The 20,590-nt window shown below is 43.7% G+C and overlaps 1 protein-coding gene and 1 long non-coding RNA gene across 10 annotated transcripts in view; one reads left to right on the top strand and one right to left on the bottom strand.

Moving 5' to 3' along the window:
- NFIA (nuclear factor I A) overlaps window positions 1-20,590 on the top strand; it is a 348,730-nt gene that overhangs the window by 55,674 nt on the left and 272,466 nt on the right. The window lies entirely within an intron of this gene.
- On the bottom strand, window positions 6,852-19,086 carry LOC137860478 (uncharacterized). Its single transcript, XR_011098935.1, has 2 exons — window positions 18,974-19,086; window positions 6,852-12,769 (listed from the first exon to the last, which is right to left on the bottom strand). It is a non-coding gene; the product is annotated as an uncharacterized lncRNA (long non-coding RNA).

Raw genomic sequence — 20,590 nt, 5'->3', positions numbered from 1 at the left:
ATTGATTTTCCCTTTACTCTTCTTAGTAGAAGTTCAGTTGAAGACTCTAAAGAGTTTTATTTTTCCCTTAATACTTGTTAAAAACTGCCCATTCCAACTTACAATGCATTTATATATTTTTTTGCTTTATCTTCCTTCCCTGATGCTGATCCTCTTAAGATAAAAAAAAAAGCACAATGAGGTTTCACTATTATAACACCCTGGAAGAGGGCAGTGGGTCCTGAAGGTACATTTCAGACCTTGCTAGGGGGGCAATATGCAGAGGTTTCTCTTCCACACCTCATCATAATACCTCAGATTAATTTCTCAGAGGAAAAGCGAGCTGCATTCTGGCTCGGCCACCTCCACACCAGCATCATTTCCAGGTAGCAGCGATGCATCTCCCGGGGCAGGGAGCCCTGCACAAAGGACGCCGCGGCTGCTCGAGCCTCACTCCCTGTCAGCAGGAGCTGCAGAGGATGTCCTCTGCGTGCTGGGGATGTGGACACATGCTGCTTGCTGCCAAGGGTGGGAGCAGCTTCGGCAGCAGACGCTTGTGTCACTGGCAGAGAGCACATCGTCTACTGGATGTACAGAGAAACAAGGCTAGAGCCTTGTTGGTGTTTGGTGTAGGAAGCTGATGTTCCAAAACTGATTCTTGTCCTACAAAAAATTGGGTGGAGTTCATCTTCAGCTTCACTTCAGTGGGAACGCAGTCATCTGAGTAGCTTTGGTGACGACCTCTGTGTGGGAGCTGCTGCTTCCTGCCCCAAACCTATCTCATTTTCTAAGGCACCCCGCCAAGCTAGCCGAGAGTGAACATGATCTCAAAGACAAAACCCGGTGAACCCCAACTCAGGTAGCAAACCACAACAAGGATGTGTGGGAACCAAACCCACAGAGGGAAGCCACAATTCAGAATAAAAACAAGATAACCACGTAATACCGAAAAGGTAACACTTAGGGCAGAAGAGATATGTTAGCACATAGATGAGAATCATGATTTTACTGGTTTTGGGGGGAAGAACACAACAGGATAGTTCTCTTTTTGGCTAACTAAGAAAAGTTAGCTCAAGTGGCCATCTACATTTCTACATTCCACTGTGTAATCGATCGTGTAGGAGAGAAAGCAGTCAGGATCTGGCCCCAAAACCCCATTTTCCTACATGACACCATCCCATGGGCAATGTGTCGTTATTATGTGATGGGGAGGGACTCTGCTCTGCTGGTGGACACTTCTGGTGCTGGGAGGTGGGAAGATGCTCGTGCTCTTGGCACCTGGAAGCAAGGTGGTGTCACCAAACAGTTCATCCACTTCCCAAACTTTGTGATCTTTTCTGGTGGGCTGAGTCCACCTTTAGGAGACAAACTGACTGTTCCCAGCTTAGGGGAAATGAAGCGGAGTTGCGGTGTCTGTAGGAGGCTGTGAGCTTAGGATTTTAGCACGGAAGCATCAAGTTGTTCCTAATGCAGCCATACCAATGAGAAAGCCTTTTCAGATTTTAAATGACTAAATTTAGAGGGTACGTAGCGCCAGGGTTTTGGCTCATTTCAGCTATGAAGAATTCCCTCACCGTGAGGAAAGCTCAGGTACGGGCAATAACTACCAAGTAGTGGCTGCACTGCAAATCCCACAGGGACGTGCTTTTGTGGCCGATATTCTCAGAGCAAGCTGCTTCTTCTCCAGCCTGGTGGTGGGTGAAGGATTCTCTTTATGCAAGTCTATAAAGAGGTCCACGATCCAGCTGGGCACTGGTACCTGGATGCTGCTTGAGTGTCTTCAGTGAACCCAACCAAGGAAATGGCTTGTCAGAAAATCAGGCAGTGGGAGAAAAAAAAAAAAAAAATGGAAAAAAAAAAAAAAAAAGAAAAAAAAAAAGGAAAGAAAGAAGGGGGTGGAGGGTGGGGGCTTAATTTTCCATTTTCACTTTTTTTGATCTCTCGCTGCATGGTCAGAGAAACACCTGTGCTGGCACAGGGGGAGGGAGTGCAAAGCACCATCTGGAGAGCACGGGGGACAGGAAACCCACGTTGGCTGCACAACGGGCCTCTGCCAGCTTAACTAGGCATGGAGCGCTGGTGTTAATCAAGACCTTGAAACAAGCCTCAAGGCAAACAGAGCATGGCATCCCCGGGATTAACCACAGGATGAAACACTTCGCTGACCATATGATGACCCACAAGTCCCTAAAACGTAGATTTACACTGAGATACCTGTGTTAAGGATGTCATTGATGACATTACAGGGAGCTGAAGGTGAAATTCCCAGTTTGCAGTGGTTTGAAATACGTAGGTCTTGGCTGTCTTAATTCACAATAACCAAGTCAGAATAGAAATGTGCACCAAAACATCCATAGCTATGGTTTATAAAATTCCTGCAATCTAATCCCTTTGTACCCTGCTGAAACCTTTTCCAAAGGTTTGTGGTTAGGTCTGTGCTCTCCTGGTGAATTCTGCAGTGGCAAACCAAGAACACACATGCATCGCCCTCAGGACTACACTTAAAGCCCATGCATATGCGTGCTACAGAATGTGCTGCATAGCCTTGCATTTTCTTTCTTTCAAAATATTCTTTGTAATTTTTAATTAGTTTTAATATATTTACGTCGTATATGTCCCAATTATTTATTTAGTATTTTATTCCAGTTTTACGCCGTCGTATACTTAGGCAAATCTAATTTTTTTAACCTTGAGTTTCTGGATCTGTTGAACAAATAAATTGCAAATGTCAAGATCATTTCCTTTCTCAAGAGTTTCCTAAACCCTAACCAGCTCAAGTCACATGTAACATAAAACACACTGCATGAACTGTAAAACATATGCATGCATAACAATCTTTTTTTCTAATGTAGTTATATTTTGTGCATTTATTCCCTTGAAGCAGTCAGTAAAATATTTCCAGTAGGAAAACATACCCTGACAGGAACGTTTTTCATTCAACACTTCTCCCTCTCCTTGTTGAAAAGCTTGATCCTTACAAAAGGGGAGGAAGGGGTTGCCACATATGTGGAATTGGTATCTCCAAGACCTCAGTCAGGCTCTTGACCCAGACGTTATGGATCTGGGCTCTGAGTGTGTCCCAGTACAGTGGCTCTCACTTGGACCGACTCATAAACTGCCTTAGGAAACAGTTTCCTGCACTGATTTTAAACCCTCACTTTTACAGCTTAGCTGAATGTCCTAAAGGACTTCTCAGAGCTTTGTAAACCAGTCTCTTAAAAAAAAAAAAACAGTGCTATGAAATACTTTCACATTACAGCAAAGCACACTGAAATCTGGAAAATAACTTCTCTACAAAGTGATCATGGTCCGTATGGGTAGGTGAGGTCAATTCGTTAGGCTCTGACTGTGCCCTGGCTGAGAACCTGCTGCAATCAGAGGTTCTTACTGATAAACTTGCTGATAAAATAAATATCCTCCTGGTAACAAACATAACCGTAGCAAACCCAATTCAATGAACTTCAGCTAGCTGTTGTTCCCCTCGCAAGCCACACACCAGTCCCTGAACCACACCAGTGCTCAGTACCAGTAGAGAGCAATGGGGATGGCCATCAGTCAGTGCGGGTATCACCCTGACCACCCTCCTCTCCCAGGACCAGCATCACTGTAGGGAAGAGTCGAGGACAAGGTGCTCCACAGGCCCCAAAGCCATGTAACAGCCTGGTGTGAATAAGATCAGTTGTGCCTTGTTTGAGTTCTACATGTATTTAAAGTTGTTTCAAGTATGCTGGGCTGTTCGGTGCAGAAAATAGGCTTGCTGGGGTTGGAAAATGGGCAGCAAAGCCAACATGCACGGTGTTTGCGCCTAGCTAATTGAGTATCTCAGTTTCAGTTCTGCCTTGAACCTATAACAGGAGGTTACAATAGTTTCACCACGCTAATTTTACTTTAGATGCATATAAGAGAGATGGAAGGAGGTGCTAGCACACCCCCATTCCTAATTTGCAGTTATAATTATTTTGTAATAAACACGGCTCTGCAAATACGCCTTTGAGTGACAGAGCCGGAGACCAGAGCTTCTCTTTGTTACGTTAAAGGTGTCGGCAGTGACAGTGCAGGAATCCCATCCCTGCCTTGCTCTGTCCAAGGGGACAATCATTGTCTCGGCCTTCCTAAGAGCAGGAAACTTTTTCTTTGCCCTCAGAGCGATGCCCAAGGGTGAGCAAAGCCCAACCGCTGCAGAGGATTTGAGTCTGATCTGCCCCACTGCCACTCCAGTTTAAACGAGTGTCTCTTGGTTGAGGTGTTTGGAAGAAGGGGATTCTTCTTCAGAGCATCAAAATAAGTCAATAATCCATGTCAGCATGCCTCTGAAGTAGCACAGCTCTGCCAAACCTCAGGGCTCAGCGTTGCACTGGGTTTTAGGCTCTTTGCTGAAACTTCACTCAGCAAATCTGCATCTGAACACGCCAAGCCCACTGCAGATCCTCACGCCTAAGCACTTGGGTTCCTCGTCATATAGTTGCTGGCATTCATCTGCATTTTACCACGGTCTGGAAACTGAGCCCCAGCTCTGTTTGGGTGATGGCACTTCCATGCACAAGGCTTTCTGTTGCAGGGAGCAGACAGCCACTTACTTTGAGGCAGCTCATGAGGGAAGAGACCAGCTTGTCTGTGCACGATGTGGACAGCAAATGTCATCGTAAGGAATAAAATAAGCAGGTGTATTTGATCCGAAATGGGGCACATACCTGTTTTGCTCCAAAGCCTCGGGTACCATAAATTTCTACAGCTTTGCTGCAGATCACAGCTACGCCAAGAAATGGCCAGAATATCATGTACAGCTAACCCGACAGCCAACTCACAAAGTGCTCCTTTGTCACCTCGGGATGGGTGCACCGAGCATATCCAAGGGAGCCAGGGCACCACCTGACAGTCTCTGAGAGAAACTCCTACCGTGTTTTGTACCCTTTGCAACTCTTTTGCGGCCAATTCAATGCACTCACTCCCGCAGGAACGTGGAGCTGTGCTTTAGCAGCGCCAGCAGATTGCATTACCTTGCCTGCCCGTACAGAAATCACACGTTTCCCTCTGCCTGCAATCCCACAGGTCACAGCTAAGGTCAGGAGAGAACAAAAATGATACTTTGCGATCCAGCATTTAGACAGTTATCAACTCATAAATCTTGGTCCGACCGTAATGGCGAAGCGTGGGGCACTGCAGTCCCGTACACGCAGAGATGTCTGCAGGAGCAAAAGAAAGGCAAAACTGTGCATAAGACAAAGACTGTATTTAGCACGTGGCAAGCCAGACGTGCCTTTTCCAAACTATTTTTATTTTCCTATTTTGCAGTCTTCATTTTCTGCGTATCTAGGTGGGAATAGAAGACCATGTCACCACTTGGGATTATTTATAGCAGTTAGCTAAGGAGTAATGATCATAAGCAGAATCACTTAAAGAACAACATTGAAATGTTTTTCATACTGAAAATAAATGACTCACTCCTTTGTATTTGGCAGCTTGAAATGGGACCTCTTTCCTTAATGACATTCCTCCTTTGCAGTGTGCTTATATTCATTTGCTATTGTGCATTTGTTCACAGTACCAGTAATACTTGGCACTTACACTCCGTACTGTTAACTCAATGACTTTATGAACACCGATTAATTAAACTGAACAGTATCCTTAAGAGGTTTAATGTTTGCACCCATTTCTCAGAGCAGGAAACAGGGAAGGGTTAAGTTTCTTGGGGAAAATAAAATTTAAAAAAAAATAAATAAAAGCCTGCTGCAAGTCACAGGTGAATTGCAATGTTCAGAAGTGATCTGAGTTTGCACCCTCATCCGCAAACTCATCTGGATAATTTGTCTAAACTTTCATGAGCATGACATTTAAGCATCTGAAGTTGTAGCTACTCTGCAGCACAAACCTTTCTCATCTGTACAAGCTGGATCCATCCATGCCTCTCACAAGCTCTTCCCGAAAAGATGCTGGAGCCACTGGAAATATTCTGGCTTCACTTGCATTCACTCAGCTTCCCTGTTAGGTGATTGTGTTTATTTTTCTAGTCACTACTCTCATGTTGGCACAAGGTATTAGCACGGTGAGGACACAGCTGAACCAACCCCCCTGCACAGAAAGGAAGTCCTCAGGGAGTCTCCAATAAACTTGCAAAGAAGCGCAGTCTCTTTGCAAGAACCTCGAGCAGAACCGTTTCCCCAAGACCCCTTCCTCGCTCGCTGCTGCAGAGAGCCCTTCACACTTCTTTGCAGTGAGATGCTCCAGTTTGGGGGTAATTCATTCAGCAACTGTCAGATCTTTCTAACTGCTTTATAGCTTGTCCTCCCCGAGCATTCTTTCGGTAATCCCTATACCAAAGCTGAACCAAATGTTTGTTTATGTAAAACAGTCCATGCTATATGCAGCCTGTGCTTTTTGCATGACCTTTAGTGTAAAATGCAATATGTCTGGTCTCAGTTATGTTATTCTGTCAACATGTTCCAGTTTGGGCTAAGCTGGAAGCAGCGCTCCCTACATCTGGCTCAGGAAGAGAGGACATCTGTGCAACTAGTCTAATAAACCAGAGCAATTCAATGAAATATTGTTCTAGTGTTAGGGAATGAAAAGAATTTTTGCATTGCAAAACACAACAAATGCTGACTTCTACCAATAAGAGTGACCTCCAGAAATATGGGAGATAAATCAGCATGAGAGAAGGGCGAAGAGATGTTAAATGATGCTCTTATTTCAAATATAAACATCTCTCAAACACATAAATCGTCTCGTTTGATTTAAAGTTATTTAGTCCACATGGAGTTAGATAATGTCCTCCTTTTAAAAATATCACTTTGGAAATTTATGGATGAAAAGTGCTAATTATGTATTTTTAAATGCATTTTATAATTTCATTGTATGAATCTCTTTAGGACATAATGCTATCTATAAATCCTTTCCCTTCTCCTACCCAGGATTTTGTGAGGAACGCAATTGCTAATGCAGTCTAAATTAGACAACGGCATTTGGTGAGGTCAGAATACTATTGCCTGGAGGATCCCATTTTATTTTCTTTGGCCATTTTTAAAAGGATAGTACCTTACACTTATTCTAATAACAGCATACAGCTCTGAAGTAATTCATTCGGTGATTGCTTTTAGCTGCTTTACAGCCTTCATCAGCCCTATTTATCCTCCTTTTCTGAGTACTCTCATCGAACAGTGAAGTCCAAAGCGAAGTAAGCTCTTGCCGTCCTTTTTTAAGTAACAACCCCACTTCTAGAAGATACTGGGACTCACTGACAACTGAGAAAAATCCCTTTTTGCTCCTACATACTGAGTTTCATATTTTGCCTGACTTGGGGTAGAAAGAGCACAACAGTGCCAGGTTTCTCATGCTGTCCTTCACATTCATCTCCCGTTGATGTAATTCTTGAACCTTCTCCTGGAGTTTCTCCACAAATCTCACCTTTGCCATCCATTCTGCCTAAGCATATCTTGCCGTCATCTGCCTAATGACGAAATCCCAGGAGGACAGTGCTACTCTTTTAGTTCAGAAGTAGGTCCAAGAGCCCACCAGGCTGTTTTCCAGCTCCCATACAGTTTGCCGTCAGCAAACTTCCCTGCCCCACAGCCACATCAGGTGGTCTCCACTTCATCTGTCACCCAAAGGCCCACATACAACTAAGTTAATCCTTCTAGTTGCCTTTTGTAGGACTTACTTCCATCTGTCCCACTCCCAATGATAAACCTTTTTCCAAAGTGAGTGAAGGAGAAAGCCCAGTGTGGTGTGAATGAGCGGGGAATACAAAACATCTCTGCAGTGGCTGCTTGCAGCATGTGCTGAATAGGCAGTACATCTCCAAGAAAACCAAATACAGGCAGTGGCAAGATAGTGCAAATATTACCCACCGTACTTGCAGTTATCTCTTTTCTTAAAAGAGACAAAAAAAGGCTCTTAAAAGTTTCCTTCAGGCAATTTGATTCTCGTCCAAGAGCTTTGAAGAAAAAAACCTGCCCATATATCTTGCTGCATTCCTGACTGTCCCGGGACATACTCCTGACCCAGTGGAGCGTATCAGTCAGGGACAAGGCAACATCGGTGCTGAACCTCTGACAGCGTGCCTTATGTTAGCATACAGGAATGTAGGAAGGGGAGGGGGGCTACGTCACGTAGCCCTGGTGTATAATTGATGAGTGTATTAATATAGAAGAAATAATGGTCCAGCAGAGCAGGCACTTGAGGAATCGACAGACTCCTTCTCTGAGCCCCTCCACGTATCTGTATGGGTCCCACGTTGGATTGTTTCATTGTTTTGTACATCCTTTTCCCAAAATATGCTTTGTTCTAAGTTGTCTGTGAGGACAGGGACCTTGTTTTTGTTTCCTAACTCAGAGAGTGCAAGACAGCTTGGACATGGAGAACCAAGGGGTGGATGTGCACATCTTTACTGCAGACCTCAGAAGTCTCGTAAAGAGACTAATAACTTGCCTTTTTTTTTTTTTCCTAAAAGGAAAATAATATATTTTTCAGCTATAGAAATGCAGAAGTATCCAACTGAAAAAAAAAAAAAATGCAGACAATTTCTCCTCACTGAAATGTACTGGGTTTAAGTTTATATTTTTATTGTTTTTATTAATAACTTCCAGATGAATCTTTGAACTTTAAAACTTCATTTCAGAGTGAATTATATTGCCTGCCCTAGAAGTACTCAAAAAAGCCCTAATGGAAGTAAAGACAAGGCCAAACTCCCTCTAATTTTCCTAAATTCCAGGGAAATGTATATCTGAGCCTGTATTTCCCACTCCAGAACCACTTCCTCTCCTGGCTCCAGAGAGCAGCCCGAGCTCAAACATATCTGAACTTTGGCAGCATCTACAGGCAAAACGCTGCCTCGTTTCTGGTAATAAATGTCAGTGCGCGTTTCAAAAGCAACCAGAAAGCTACAGCCCTTGTTGAATATTAGCTTCAAAACGATTTGCCCTGAGTGGGTCTGACTGCAACGAGCAGCAGTTAGTAACATGTTAGGGAAAGAAAGGGGGGGAAACCACACTGAAGCTCAAACTTAGCAAAGTCCCAACAAATCTCTCTCGTTTAAGCAGAGCTTAATGACAAGAGTGAAGGAATGGCATGACGAGGCAGCGTGATGCTGGTATTGTGTTTTAGCTGCCTAACTGCAGAAACACCGAGGCATGTAAACACGTCAGTCTGCTGAAAAGCACGTAAACACGTCAGTCTGCTGCAAAACCGTCTGCCTGAAAATCATAAAAACCTGCGGAAGGTCTAACCCCATTACTCTTGCAGCTGCTGTAAATACAACGGGAGCAGATTGGACTCCAGGTTTTTCGGGGTACCTGCTGCACGTTGCGGCACCGAGCCCCGGGAGCCTTCCCACCACATCGGGTTTCCCCACGAACTCTTCCACTCCCTCAAAACTGCTCAAAACAATCGCGCTTTAGCATCATCTACTGGGAGAGACGGGCAACTGACTGGGAGCAATGCATCCATGTGCTTCTGACTCCAGCAGTCCGGGCAGAACAGACCATTTTTCTCTTAAGAATCCACAATTTAAGGAATAAAGCAAAGGTTTCGGTTCTTGCGCAGTGCAGACCCAAACCCAAGCTTTCTACCCTGATGCTGCTCCTTTATTCCAGCCTCTGAATCGCAGCACCCCGAAGCAAAGAAGCCGGGAGGGAGGGAGCAGCCGCTCTCACAGATCGGTTTGTGCTATAAATTTTGTCACAGAAATGCGAGGTCGGTTGCGGCGGTGCTCAGCGCCGCGGGGCCCGGCGGCTGTGCTGTCTGCAGCACGCCATGTGCAAGACAATCTGAAGCTTGCACTTTTCACCGGCGGCACCAGGCACCCAGCGATCCCAAAGTGCTGCAGGCAGTAATCCTGCCTGGCAGGTAGGCGTTATCCTGTCCTGCAAACAAGGAGATTTAAGGGCAAGGATCCCAGCAGCGCTTGTGTGCCTCTCATTGACCGCAAGCTTGGCAAATCACCTGAAACCAATAGGATTTCGTATCTTTAAAAATCCTGCCCAGGGTGATTTCTCCAAGGTTTGTAGGACAAGGGTATGAGAAGCAGCATCCAGATCCTAGGAGTTGCAATCCCTTTAATTATTGGACTGTGAATCGTCACGATTCCTAAATCTCCACAAAGGTCTTGACATCAGACATGCCATAACTACCAAAACCAGTATGTCCCACATCTGGGCATGAAGGGTAGATTCACCTCAGTTACATTTAACTGTCTAAAAACTAGGTGTCTGTTCTAAATAAGTTATTAGGATTCCCTGGCAGTCAAGGAAGAGAGAGGCACTTCCAAGAAGAGATTCACCTTGCCATCATGGGACTGCTCCCTTGGGGTACAATCCAGTCACCTGGCGTTACCTCAGCACCTGAAGCAATCCATTCAGAGCAGGAGTTTAGGTTTATGGTGCATTTTTGTTTATTTGTTTGTTTGTTTTTGAGGGTGGGTGGGAGACACTCACATTTTGTCTGCAGATCTCCATTACCGTCTTCCAATCTGAGTTGCCCTGTCTTTGGGGGCTAAGTTACCCCGTCTTTGGGGGATCGGTGGGCTCCTCAGGGAGCTCTTCCACCACCACAAACATCAGAGCCTGGGTTTAGCTCAGCTGCACCAGCCCCAGACAGCTCAAACAAGGCAGCCAGCTGCAAAACCTCAGCCCCCACAGATTGTTACAGCATGACAATGGAAGGTATTCAGTTGAAGTAACAATTATGGTGATAGACCACGTGTATCAAAAAATGCTACGTGTCTTCTGAAGTCCAGCTGAATGACCTTTTGCCTAGAGATTAAATACATTGACTCATCAGACCTCCAGAATGAAGGTCGGGTCTTTTAGATGAGGGGTCTGAAAGCTCCTGTAGCTACTAAAATACATGGCTTGATTTTCAAAGTTCCTCAGCACATGTGCATGACCATTTTTAAAAAATCTGATTAAAATACTTTTAAAATGATTGTCCTTCAATTTTAAAGGGAGTTTCTTTGCAGAGTTCCTGGGTGGCTCCTATTCCATCTTCTTGCCATCCATCATTTGTGTCTGTCTGCACATCTCCTCTTAGAAGCATTGGAGGCCAGGTAGCAAAATTACTGTAAGCCTTTTATGGGAATTTCAACAAAGTTCATTACAAAATAAGTGTTGATAATACATGTGGGAACACACAACTCACTCACTTTGGAAAACCTGCTTCCTAAAATCAGTAGTAGCATCCGCATATTTGGTGTGCATCTCACTTGAGACACAGAAAAGCTTGCTCTTTCCCTCAAACTGTTTCTAACACCCTGTATAAAATCCCAGAGCCCACAGCTACAAAACTGTTATTCTGAACTTTTTCACTACTAGCAGTCCCAGCCTGCATCTGCCTTCAGCTCTTGGCTCTCTAGGACATAATGTCATCACCTATCACGTAGAAAAACCCTTTCAAAATGGAAAGCAGGCAAAGCCAGGCAAAGATATCACACTGCCACCAGCCCAGTGAGTCACAGGGCAGCCCCAGCCCCGTTGGGACAGGGTGGCCATGCCTGGAAAGGTGGTGCTGCGTGGTGGCTACTCCGAGGATGGGCAGGGAGCAGAGCCCTTCCTCCCTGCCTGCACAGCTATGCACACAGATTCCTCTCCCAAAATGTTTTGGATTTTTTTGAGCAAGATGTAAGGAATACTCCCCAGCTGCACGCCGGCTCGTAGTGAAAGACAACTAACATTTCACAGCTGTCGGTGGCCAGCATGAAGCATGACAGTGGGACTCCCACCTCACAAATCCCACTGCAGCTCTTCAAGAAGCCCAGAGCTAAGTTGGCACTGGGACTGACCTGTCCTCCTCCATGCAGCCAGCACCTCTGCAGGCCTGTTCCCTGTATGGATTTGGGATGCTTTGGCCTCCCACTGACTCTGCTCTCTCTATGTTCACCAATAGGATTATTTTTAAACTTCAGTGGTGCCCTTAATTACACAGTGGGTGCATTGGTCCCTCTGCAAAAGGAGCTCCAGCATCCCTGATAGGTCAGGGACACTAAGGAAGTGGATAGGAACTTTGTTGAGATTGCCTGCTTGGTACCTCAAACGTGGAGTATAATTTAGTATTGAATTTGAGAACAGCAGCAAACAGCTTCACCCCCTTTGTTGTCTCTGCTCCTTGCTGGACCTTGGCTCCCGAGGCAGCACATGGACATGGTGACTGCCGTGAGGGAAGATGAAAGAGGGACTAGACCCACCCGTACACATCTAAAGTCTTTCTCCACTAACAAACACTGCGTCGGTCTGGCTCTGTAAGTCTTCTTCGCTCTTCATTAATCTGCCTCTGGGCTCGGGGGTCTGTGAGGATGAGGGTGGTCTTCTGCTCCACGCCTCGTCTTGGATGGCAGGAAACTGAAAGGTCCCCAGTGATGAGCTGCTACCTTGATCCCATTACGGCCTTGGTTGTATTTTGGATACATCCAGTATTTAAGCAGCTCAGTCAGCCTCATCCCTTGAATGCCTGAAACTCTTTGAGGTTTATCTTCCAACTTCACCACCAGTTTCCTCCTCTGCAGTGTCTAATCGATGCTCTGACAACTTTGGGGCAGCCAAAGGTCAACACTGGGAAAGAAAACAAGGAAACAAGCCCGTGCGCATGAGCAGACACTTGAACTGCTTGTTTTCCTCCGCTGTTTTTTTACAGGGCTAACTTTAACTCTGTGTCTAAGTTTTTCCATCTGTAGAAAAGTCTCTTTTTGCAAAGCTCTGTAGAGATCTCTATTCTTAGTGTTGTTATGCCAATATGTAGCTGATTTGCCCAATTCTGCAGTACCGTTCTGGAGTATTTGGAGATTAAAATTTATATTTCTCGTGACCTGGTTAAGGAGAAACAAACAAGATAAAAATAATGGAGCCTCAGATGCAAATTAATTCCCGGAGTTATTAATACGTACGCACTACTGAAGATAAAATATATAACGATCTGACTAGAAAGATGCCAAAATGTGGCTTACTAAGCAGCTAAAAAAAGAAAGGATGACACGGCCAATGATAATTTAACTAGTTCTGACAGTGGCATGAGACCTGATTGCTGCTGCCTGAATACGGTTAGCAGTTTCTGCTGCGTGCACTGGTTGGGTTTGTATCTCCTCATTTACTTGACATCCCATGCTAACGCAGCTAGGATGTTTAATGCTGTTTATTTGCAAGTCAGTTTAGGTGTTGGTACTCCAAAGGGACCAAACTACGCATACGGGGCTTACAAGCATCTCCCTGAGCCTGTGAGGGTGGCAAGGCACTGGGACAGGCCAGCACGTGGCTCTCTGTGTGCTTTGCCAGCCCCTCAGCACCCCATCCAGCCTCGCTGGAGTCAGCAGAGACACTCCCAGGGACTTGGAGCTGGATTAAGCCCTGAGAGAGGAGCTCAGCCAGGCCCGCTGGCTCAGACACGCAGGAAGAAATGACTTCAGTATGCGAGGTAGATTGAAATAGCAGACTACAGCTTCGTAACAAACATTTGAAATAAGTAACCCCTGGTTAAGCGGTGCCGTGTCCGTGTAGGGATCCTGCTGAGTTACAGGTCAGGAGATGTCAGCCACAGGATCCACAGATGTGTCCTTGGCAGATCTCTAGAGCTTAACACACAGAAACTCACACAACAGCCTAGGGGTTTTATCATGCTGTGAAAAAAAAGTCGGTTTGGCCCTGACCAGTCTGGGCTTCCAAGAAGTCCCTCTCGGGTCTTGCTGCCCTTCATGGCCTGCTGGGACTCACCTGTGCAGAGACCACCAGTGGTTGCTCCCAACTCTCACGTTTTCAGGACCTAAGTGAGCTGGCACCCAGGTTAAGCAGAATTTAAGCCCTGCTGGCTTCCCCTCTCCCCATCATCACTTCAAATTGGCCTTTAGGGAAAAGGAGTGGCAGCACCTCATCCAGGGCACCTGCCCCTGCAAGTCTCTTACCTAGAGGAAATAAATTCCTCCTCCCCAGCCACCAGGGGGGTTACCCTCTCCTCTAACCTCTCTCATCAGCCTCAACTATCAAGTTCAAAGTGTCACTGGCTTTATCCTTCCTCTGAGAGGCAGTGCAGAGGACACCTCCTCCCCTACAGACCTAGAAATATCTGTACCTGAAGCAGTTGTGGAATTTTAATCACCAGATCTCTTTTATTGAGATTCTGCTTCAAACCCCCAAAATTAAGCATGTCTTTAAAAAGCAGGTAATACAAACATACAGAAAGCTCAGTCTTCAGTAGTTTGGTCACAATTCTGAATACAAACCCAACTGAACCTACTAATTCATCTCTGGCCAGCCATGAGAACCACTGGCAGAAGCGTACCTGGTTTCTGTCCCTCCAGCCTGGGAGAGACAAATCCTTCTACCAACCCCAGGAGCTGGCTCCTTATCACCCACAACATTTTACTCTGGTTTATTGAGCATAAAACAGTCACACAATCATTTCTGCTGCAAAACCGAATGAAACAGTTTCATCAACTATAACCTATTTTGTGTCCATGGAGAACTAAGAAAATTTACACGGGTGTACACACACGCAAAGTCTTCTCAAACACGTGCAAGGTTTCATGCAAAGTCTGGCATTTGGAAGTTGGGTTTTACTTTATATAACTTCTGTGTATGCAAATCGCATTTTGGATGATGTTAGTATTCTTCCTAATTTGATCTATATCTTATTTATCCAGAATCCGTACAGCATTTTTGATGTTATGCATAGAAGTGGCTGTACAAAGATAAGAAAAAAATAAAAAGCCTCCAGCTCAAAATGATGGTAGCACAGTTGTGATACAGAAGAAATTGGGAAACATTTTTCTGCTTTTATTTTAAAATGTTGCCCCTCTTGACTCCAAAAACATCTTGAGATGTCTAAAGCATTTTAGGAGAAGCATTTTTTTATTTTTCATTTGTGACTTAGATTTGAAGTACTCTTTAAAAACAGGCCTTATTTCTTGCCATTATTATTTCTGTTGTATTTCCAGCATGACAAGAAAATACTTGCCCAAAACACTAAAAAAGAAAAATCTCTCAAGAGAGCCTGTTCTTGCAAGATTTCCATCCCAATATTTACAGGCCCAGGAGGTCCAGATAAGCTTTGGATGTGCATCAAAGCTCCTGGATGGTTATCCAAACCGAGCACAAGCCCTGAACCTTTTGAAGTTTGTCCATCACTAGTTATCACATCCAATTTCTCCCCTTTTATGACAAGAATTATAGTCTCTGTCTTCAGGAAGTTCCTATGCTCAGTGACTCTTAATTTTCCACAGAAGGCTATGCAGAATTTTGATAATGTCTATACCGGTCTTTCAAAGTCTTGCCCCTATTGTTTTCCAGCATTTACGTGTATTTTTCTTATTTAAAATTTGAAACACCATCCGAGTTCATGCTTCCGATGATTACCTTGACAAAGCACCCGCAGCTCTCCCCGCTGCAGAGCCGAGCCTGTAGGTTCAGGGCCTCACCGCGGTACGGACTCGGCGTCTCACCACTGGGACCAAGGCTCAAGTTCATCCTGCACTCTCAAGTGAAATACGGTCAGCAGTTCCCACTCAGTCCCCGGTGAACAGTAGCTCACACAATAAAACTATCATACCTAATTCAGCACTACTGGCAAGCTTTTGAGAGAAAGGCCTTGCGTGCCGGCTGATTTACGGGTTAACCCACCAGAAGATACTCCCTGTAGGTCAGGTGTGATGAGGTCATTGACAGGGCAATAGGGATGAAGTTTTTGACTGTAAATTCCCTATGTTTCAAAAGCTGTAACAGACAACTATAAACAATTCGGGTAAGCGTCCTCCATAATTCAAGAAAAATATTCATACTTTATGTACTGCATAGAGGATTGCCATTAGCTTTCTTGTCTTTCCTTTCCCTTACTGCATGTCTAAAGTAAGGCTACGAGGACAGATTTATCCTGCACAAAGACAGAAGTTTGAGACTATCTTCTTAGTACTTTCGAGTTCATTTGCAAAATTCAATGGAGATTGCTTCAATTAGGGTCATCTGGTCATGTATCCCTTGATCCTTTGATCACCAAAGCAGAAATACCATGTTGGTAATCTCTGGGCTACCATTTGGGTTAATGAATCGGCTTGACTTTAATTCTAGCCTAGATGTAATCCTTTATAGCTTAATGATTTGTTCTAACATGAACTCCAATTGAATGTAAACAGTTTCTTTATTTAGAGTGAAAATTCTTTTTTATAACTTGTTTCTCTTCCTAATTAATTCTAGAGCAATTAAATCAAACCTTGATCTGTGGCAATCAAGATTAAATCATAGTATAGGTTAGGCTGCTAATATCGTCTTTGAGTTCATTATTATCAAGGCTAACAGTAATCAGCAAAGGAAGGAGAAACTGATGTAGTGAGGGTTACGGATCTGAGGACTTGTTCTCATTTTTAATAGCTGATCTGATTTAATATATGATAATACTTGCACTTATTTAGTAACTGTTTCCCAAGGAACTCAACATACTCTCCCAAAGTTAATTTATTCTCACAACACTGATGCGCGGGAGGTAAATATTATCTCCCAGGGACACTGAGAAGTTTTGGGGCACAGAAGAGTTATAGGTTGTGCAAAGTCACAGATTGGGGCCCAGATCTTAACTCCATTAACAAATCATTAGCTAGGAACCTCATCGTGGAGACTAGTTATGATAAGGAAGGAATGGCATCTCATCCCTAAGCACTCACGAAGCATCCTGCTTAAAATGGGTTTGTTGGCCATTGCATCCCGGCAGTCCTCAGAGTTAAAAGCTTCTGTGCTATTACCTAGCTGCCTCAAAAGACGTCCCTACATCACACCTCCTCAAACGGACCTGCCATTTAGCTCTGCCCTGCAGTTGCCAAGGAGAATTTGCATTCCCAGAGATCAGGAAAATATATTTGTAAATTGTTAACAAGACGGAGGGTGATGTATTTGACTCGTATTACAGTTCTTCTTAGTTCTGCCTAAAGAGCCTGGCCTGACCACGTACCTTCTTTTCAAATCAAGATTAAAAGGACAATGAAAGGGACTCTTCACAGCCCTGCCTGTCCTCAGTCGAGGCATTGAAGTCCCAGGCTAGCCCCAGCTGAACCAGTTCTCTGCCTGAATCCCTGTACATAATTATATTATCCCATGCTGTGGCAGATTAATTCTGACTGTGCAGGAAACTCCTACTCATTTGGGTCATCCCTGTGTAGTACAGCAATTGTGTGGAAGGGACCGAATCGCCCAAGTTCAACTCCAAACAAGGAAAACACGGGAAAGCATCACAATGTTGTTTGTACTCCAGTTCTATATTAGCTCGAAAAAAATTACAGCAGTGCCATTTTCAATTCAGTGTTATGCTGGAAAGGTTGCAAATTAATTAGAATTATGCCTTCTTTGTGCCAAGTGATAATTTACTGCAATTAATTATCAAAAGATCTACTGCTGTCAATTACGGTACTTGCTCTTTGGGGGGGAGAAGCTATTTACGTATAGCTGAATTCTGTAACAAAGTTCCATTTTACTTTTATTGTTTTCAATTAAACTATCATCATTTGCTTTCCCTCTGCCAAACACAATAAAGACTCGTTAAGAACTAATCATGCTACTGTGACCTTTTTTTTAATCCAAACACTAGCTAGACCTGCATTGAGTCAACACTCCTATTGTTACACCTGCAAATTGTACATAGAGAGGAGCATACTTCAGAATTAATGAGCACAGCTGTGGTCTCTCTTACATTCAACACTTGTAAAATAGACCTCTTTAAAGTGCCATTATCACAATATTGATAGAGTTATTTATAGTACTGCAAACGTTCCCAGTCATAACAGAGTCCTTGTTATCCCCCACAGCAGTTCATGTTGTTGCCATCTCCTGGACTCATTCCACAGTTTGTGATAAGGCACCAGGTGGACAATCCTTCACAAATGAACTATAAAAGACAGGAGGAAAACTTCTACACAAGCAAGTTTTATAGCTGGGAATAGGTCAAGCTGTCAAGACCCAGCCTGCGTAAGACTTGTTGTGTTCCTCTACTATACGATTTCCCATACTGTGAAGTGATATATATGTGAAGTGAAATTACAGGCACTACAAGCTGCAAATGATCTGGACGGCATTGTCCAAATTAGAGCCGCTTTTTGCAGTTACTAATACTGTTTCACCATAATTCAGTAAAACAGATGTAAGTTCAAACTCTTGGTGTCAGTCGCTGAAAACAAATATCACAGGTGCCAACTTTGGTTGCTAAGGGAATGCGAGCTTCTTGGGCTCTCAGCGTGTGTGCAAACAGTGAAAGATTGTCCAAGGCAGAGGTTCTGCTGTCAGCAGGAAGGTATTTGCCTTTTTCAGGTGTCTTGCTAGTCAGCTGGGTCTCCTGACACGTTATGGAAGTACCAGCCAATCCAGCATAAATAGGGTCAGTAGGAGACCTAACTAGGGCAAATCTTCCCATCTCATAACTCCAGCACTAAGCCCGTATTTATTATATTATTTTATTGTACTTTTCCATATTATTCTATGTAAAGTTTTGTCTCATTTGGGTTTGTATCCCTCTGAAGATCGGGATACAGCCTTTGTAGGGATACATTCATGGGAATGTCTCCGGAGCCATCCCACAGACCCAGCAAACAAGTGATGGTGAAATTCAGTGCAACTTCTGCAGCCACCTGAGGATTTCCTCATTCTGCAACCAGCTGTGCCTTGAGTTTAGTAATAGGGGGTTCAGCTGAGCCTAAGGGTCTCTTTTGTAGATGAGTCTCAAAGTTATATCGCTGTGGGAGCTTTAGAGGTCACAGATGAAGGGTCAGCATGGCCATTTACATGAATTCTCCCTCGTATTAGTGGACAAGAAACAAGACCAGGACAAGTCTTGTAACTTGCAGCCATTACCACCAACGCTTTTACTCCTTCTTTCTTGTTGCAATGCTTCTTTTTACTATAGGGCAGGAAATAACTTTGCTCCTGAGGCACCATCCCTTATCCAAGACAAATCATTTTATCATAATTTACCCTTGATTTTGGAAAGAATTGCAGAAAAACCACAAGTCCCCAAAGAGCAAAAATTCAACAAACACATTGCTACTTACAAATTATTTCCCCAGATCCATCTTTTTCATATCTTAAGTGCTTCATGGCTGAAATGTCAGCTCTAGAATAACCTAATGTTCTATTTTTACTCTGAATTTAAGAGAATACTTACATTGTACAGGACAGCTCAGAGCACTCAGCAAGCAATGCTTATCTCACAGGTGTTGCTGGTTCAAATCTCGTGCAGGCAAACAGGCTTGGGTCATGACTTCCAGCTGATGGCTGGCTTACCTAAAATTATTTGTCAGCTGTTCCCATGTCCCTGAGGAAGAGAAGGGGGGGAGTTTCTGCCCTCTCTGAGGTAATATGGAACAGCAAAAGGTACTCCACAAAATTTAACAACGTCAAATTCACCTTGGTTGGTATGAGGCTATCTAGATTTTTTTCAGTGAGGTTTTGAGTATCTATGAGCTTGGTTATTTGTAAGGGTTCTTGTGATATTTGGTTATTGGAGAAAAAAGAAAAAAAAAAAAAAACACCTCTAGTAACAATGTATTTTTTGTTTTGTTTTATTCTGAAGCACTTCTGTTTATAGGCTTACTTATGCCTGTGGCACGTAGATACGTGTATTCTTGCCATAACTTGGGGCATCTCTGATTTCAGTACTGTGTTTGTCCTCAGCTATATCACTGTGGTGGGGAAAAAAAGCATCAAAACCTTCTAGTTACTTGGGATCTGGATGAGCGTTCACATTTTGAGGTGCTTTTCAGGATTTCAGCAGTGTTTCTGTTGTTCACCCAGAGGAAACAAAGAGCCCTTGTAGTGTGGGGATGAGGAGTTTTGTGGAAGTGAAAGAGAGAGGGCTGGTAACGAGGGCAGTCACCTGGGACCCTGCTCTGCCATTTTCCTCTGAATGGGTGACCTTGTTAAAGAAAATGACTTTTCTAGAACAGTGCTCTTTGGGGAAAAGCTGGAGCTGGGCTGAAGAGACACAGTTGTACGTTGATTTTTGTTTCCATAAACTTACTGAGGAATGGCACGCAACTTTGGTGCACATGTGATTAAACTAATCTAGTTAAAATCAGAAAAGGATTTCTCATAATTCAATTGGAGTTGTTTTTAATGTTTGGACTTTGGTCAAGGACAGCTTTATTGATTGAATTTAATTGCATATATTTTCCTGTCCATTTATTGAAGCCTATTTTTCAAGTCACTTGAGAGGCTGCTAACATTTCAGAAAGGGGATATGCCAAAGCATTGCTTTAATTCATTATCTTTTGGACATACAGTAGTTGCTACTTGGCCTGAATTAAATCCGTTAGAGAATGTGATAGCATAATTACTTACAGGTATCCAAAACTGCTTTTAACCAAATTCTCTAGGAGGTTATACATAAGATATGCTTTGCCCTTACATTGAATGCAAATGTCTGGGATTTCAATGATAAATAAATATTTCAGCAACCGAGGGACAGATTTTTCTTGTTTCCATATGTTGCTGATGGACTAAAAATCTTGTGAGGTCTTTATTTTTCCTTAATATATAAAATAGAAGTCTTTTACAAATTAGTTCAGTAACTCTTTCAAAATGTGTAAACACGATGACCCTTGAGGTAAAGAGGAAACCATCTGTGATCCTGACTTGATTTTTTTCTTCCAAACCATGTTCAGTCCTCG

Source organism: Anas acuta, chromosome 8 (assembly GCF_963932015.1).
Source record: "Anas acuta chromosome 8, bAnaAcu1.1, whole genome shotgun sequence".
Taxonomy (NCBI): domain Eukaryota; kingdom Metazoa; phylum Chordata; class Aves; order Anseriformes; family Anatidae; genus Anas; species Anas acuta.
The sequence above is the reverse complement of the archived record's forward strand: the minus strand, read 5'-3'. Positions and strand labels throughout refer to the sequence as shown.